This window comes from Poecilia reticulata, linkage group LG7 (assembly GCF_000633615.1).
Source record: "Poecilia reticulata strain Guanapo linkage group LG7, Guppy_female_1.0+MT, whole genome shotgun sequence".
Taxonomy (NCBI): domain Eukaryota; kingdom Metazoa; phylum Chordata; class Actinopteri; order Cyprinodontiformes; family Poeciliidae; genus Poecilia; species Poecilia reticulata.
In genome coordinates this window covers 13674512-13679006 of record NC_024337.1, presented here as the reverse complement: position 1 = coordinate 13679006, position 4495 = coordinate 13674512, and the positions used below count along the sequence as shown (strand labels likewise).

At 36.1% G+C, this 4495-nt stretch overlaps 1 protein-coding gene across 3 annotated transcripts in view; it reads right to left on the bottom strand.

The window, feature by feature from the left end:
* Window positions 1–4495, bottom strand: part of LOC108166402 (uncharacterized) — a 33097-nt gene that overhangs the window by 1344 nt on the left and 27258 nt on the right. The gene's annotated exons all lie outside the window — the stretch shown is intronic.

The following is a 4495-nucleotide window of genomic DNA, read 5'->3' as shown; positions in this document are numbered from 1 at the left end:
CCATCCATCCATCCATCCATCCATCCATCCATCCATCCATCCATCCATCCATCCATCCATCCATCCATCCATCCATCCATCCATCCATCTTCTTTGGATCCATCCATTTTCTTTACACCCTTGTCCCTTAGTGGGGTTGGGAGTGTTGCTGGTGCCTCTCCTGCTAACGTTCCGGGCGAGAGGCGGGGSCACCCTGGACAGGTCGCCAGTCTGTCGCAGAGGTTGAATTGTCTCCTTAACATAATTCAAAAATTATGTTAAAATTTGTTTAACATGTCAGCAAATTTTTGCAAAGATCTGGTTATAAACCATTAATTTGATTAGAATGTTTCTATTAAAGAATTTTCATATAATATTTATCAAACCAAAGAACTTTTCTTTTGGACAATTTTATGCTTTAAAATGACCTTTCTGCCAGGTTTTTAGTATAATATGTGGAGGAATTTAATTTGATAGATGTACATAGAAGCTAATTCTGTTTAATGCCCCTTCCTACTATAACATGACTACACACCAGTGCAGAGAACAAAGTCTATTACGATATAAATGAGGAAGTTTGGTGTCAAAGAATCTGATTGGCCTGAGCCTGAACACATTTTAAATTAATTAGAGTAGAATCTGGCAGTCTTGCTTTCTTCCAAAATCAGCGTCTGACCTCATAAATGCTGTTCTGGAAAACGGTCAGATATTTCCATAAACAACCTAAACCAACCTTTGTTATGTTATGTTGTTATGGTAGCAAGTGGTGGACCAACAACCTTTTTAAACTATGAATTTATAATGGCATATTGCTCAGATTCCTCTAAATGACAGAATTAGTATTTATGCATTACACAACAAATTCAGAAGCATCAGATTTCCAGTACAAGTGTGGAATGTTAAAAATCCAGTGTTAATTCTACAGGAGTTCCAAAGAGTTAGTCCAGTGTAGATCTCAGTTTGGTGTTGCTTTAGATAGCTTATACAGTATGGTGCCCCATTGTTGACTCATGGTTGCTAAAAACTTTACCAGACTGACTGATTTTAGTGACACAGTTGGTGTAAAATATTGAATAAAAAGTTGTGCCACATGACTGGCTTTATTTTCACTCTTATATTTGACTTTATGACACACAAAACTACAAATTAATCGTCCTTATTTTCTCCAGGTGCATTCTGGGTAAATCTTGTGACCAACGTCATCATCAGTCACTTGGCAACAAATGGCAAACTAGCTAGAGCTACAGAACATTAACATGTTTTGAATTTGTGTTGTTCATCTTTACTGACCAGTAGCCTCTTGTTTCTGTTCTTCCTCTTGTTTCTGTTCTTCTCTTGGTTTGTTGTACTTCATGACTTCAAAATGACATAGTCGCTCTCTGTGGTGATGAAACTTGTTAGCTCCGCTGTTGGGGCATGTCTATGTTGTAAAGTTAAATTATCGTGATAAGCTTTATTATTTGGGCCCAGTCATTAGCCCCGCCCCCCGGCCCACGTCGTCATGTWCCGCTACTGCGTCACATGTTTGCMTGAGGAGCGGAGGCAGCAGTATGGCGTCGTGTCTGGAGCTTATTGTAACAAGGCAAGTGCCATGTTAAAATTATCATGTTTTTGACTATTTCTTATGGAGGCATTATTTTTCCGTTTATTGATTTACATACGCRGTTTGCTTAACGTACATTTATTTGTTTGGATATCATGGTATATATGACTGTTTATTATCTTAACCTAACATTGAAACTGTCAGGAAAATCTGGAGGCCATTTGAATTAGCATTATTTAGCTGCAGGGTCGTTTTCTTTAGACTKCAAAATGGGGGAGTGGCTGTGCTGGACCGTTGGCTTGATCTAAGCCACAGGTGTCAAACTCCAGTCCTGGATTTCTATGTCCTGCAACAGTTAGATGTGCCGCTGCTGCACCACACCTGAATACAATAATTAGGTGATTAGCAGGACTCTGGAGAACATATCTACACAATGAGGAGGCARTTGAGCCATTTGACTCTGGTGTTTTGTACCTGTGGCACATCTAAAAACTGCCTAAATGTTTTTTCTTTGTCATTGTGTCATGTTGGTGACTGAAGCCTGTTATGAAGACTCCAACACATTTCTTCAGACAGGTTGGCATGACTTTTAATGCTGTCCACATTTTTTTCTATAAGCTGACTAATTTCTTTGGTAATCGTTTCTGACTTTTTTATGCTTTGTCTTGTAAACCAGGTGGGCAGAGTAATTTGAATGACTATGACGGTGACACACACAGGTGATTAGTTTTGCTCACACTACTTTTTAAAATATTTATCTTCCTAATGTTTCTGCTATATTTCTTGTTTTTCCTTCCAGGCTGGAAGTCTTCCTCCTTCATATTGGTGAAAACGAGAGCAGCACCAAAGACACTTTACTATCAGTGACCACAAGACCATCCATGGCCGCTTCCAATTAACTTTCAAAGCACACTTCACCTTCAGTGCAAAGTACTATGAATGTATGACCTTTGTTGTATATTGCTGTCAGTGCTGTATATTCTGCAAATGGTGTTGGTGTTTTTGTAGCATCTAATGTCTTAAAATTAATTTGGAGATTATTGATAGCCAGTAGTTTCTGGGAGAAAATTTTTTTTAATTTCTCTAGACTTTAATTTGGTAGTAAATTGACGAAAAAAAGTGGGTAATGAGAAAAAGGGAAGACCGGGAAGCAAACCCACGACAGCCGCATTGAAAACTAGAACCTTCATATGTGGGCTGTGCTTAACTCCTGGACCACCACAGCATACCCTGCCAGTAGTATTTCAAAACTCAGATTTCTATGTTAATATATATTTTACACCGTTCTGTGTTGGATTAACACGTTCATAGTGTTAACTTTTGACAATATACACTAGTTTTTGGGTAGATTAACACTGAAGTGTACCCTAACACTTTCAAAAGTGTAACCTCTACACCATCCACAGTGGATCAATATAGACACTTTCAAAGTGTTGAATTTAACTCTGTAGGAGTTGGTGATATATGCAGAAGGTAGAAAAACTGATAAACTGAAAGGAAGCAGAGAAACTGTTAAAAATAAAATGAGGGCACTCTCTACTTTTATTTCTACGTTAACAATTTTGAGTCTTTGAAATAAAAATTATATTCCATCTGTAAATTGTCTTGTATAACTTTTACAGCCATAAGAAAATAGGATCACACTGTTAGCTTAAGCAAAGGTTACTGACGTTATTTTTAAGGTGTTTACATCACTTCACACCCTCAGCAGTTTGTTCCTCCAGCGACTTTTTCGTCTTAAACTATTTTTTTCCTTTTAAGCAAATAAAGTGTTTCAGCACAAACACCAACACTAAACACTTAAATGTCAGAAGAATTTTTCAAAAATAATTTCACTTTTTATGTAGCAATATATTTGTGAACAAATACTGTTTGCACAGTTAAAAATTGATGTGAAAGTTTGTTTAACCAAAGTCTGAAAAAAATATTCCACTGAATCATAAAATATTTTATTTGATCCAAAGCAAAACTTGTTCAAAAGTCTGTTAAACAGAGAAAAAGCAAAAAGATAATTTTCATTAACCAGCATATTGCATATAAAAAATAAAACTATAAAATATACAATATAAAAGACATATGTATACATACTGTTGTTTTACTAAAACCCTAATGAATGACAGTTTTATAAAAAGTTACATTATTTAGCAAAGTGAGCATTATTTAAAGTGAATATTATATAATAATTTAGCTTATCTATAATTTATAGGAGACTTTCCTACAAGTTTTATTTTTGATCATTTTCTTATGAAAACATGAGACTAAATGTTCTTCATTTGTACTTTGAGCTCTGATTGTTTCAGAGTTTAGTTCAGGAATGAACTGCAGATATTTTTTCAGCAGATTTATTCTCTGTCTTTTCTGATTTCTTCTCTCTGGGTTCATCAGCTTTTATCTTCTCCTCGCCTTGTAACACAAACACTTTCAAATAGAAAATTTTTAAAAATCCTAATACGACCCACTTTGAGTTTAAAATTGGCAAATATAAAAATAATTGGTTCTTAAGGTTTCTGTCTTTATTTGTCTGTGTAAATGTTCACATTTTTGTGTAAATGTATTTATTTTTAGTTTTCCTAAAACCATCTCAGTGCTGCTGAGTGGCTTCTGTAGTTGAATTTTCCTTTTGGTCACAATGGAAGAAGGTTGTGCCTTAAAMAGCAACAATGAACCAAGTCGGCAGCAGTATTTCTCTCCTCCTGACCACAGCGCTGCTCAACATTGACCACGCCCCTCGGTGCCTCTAAGCTCCGCCCACTTTGATGGAAATTCTCTGAATTTGTCAGGGGGCGGGGCTTCCACAGGGCAGTTAGTTACATTTTATAGACATGACAATTTTTTTAACCACAGTCTGCAAAATATTCCTGCTAAGTCTTATAAAATGTAGTTATTGGCTAAACTGCAAATGTGCATTAGGAAATATGAATTGAAATAAGTTCATCATGAAAACGGTTACAGCACTGCGATTAGGTCGTCTTT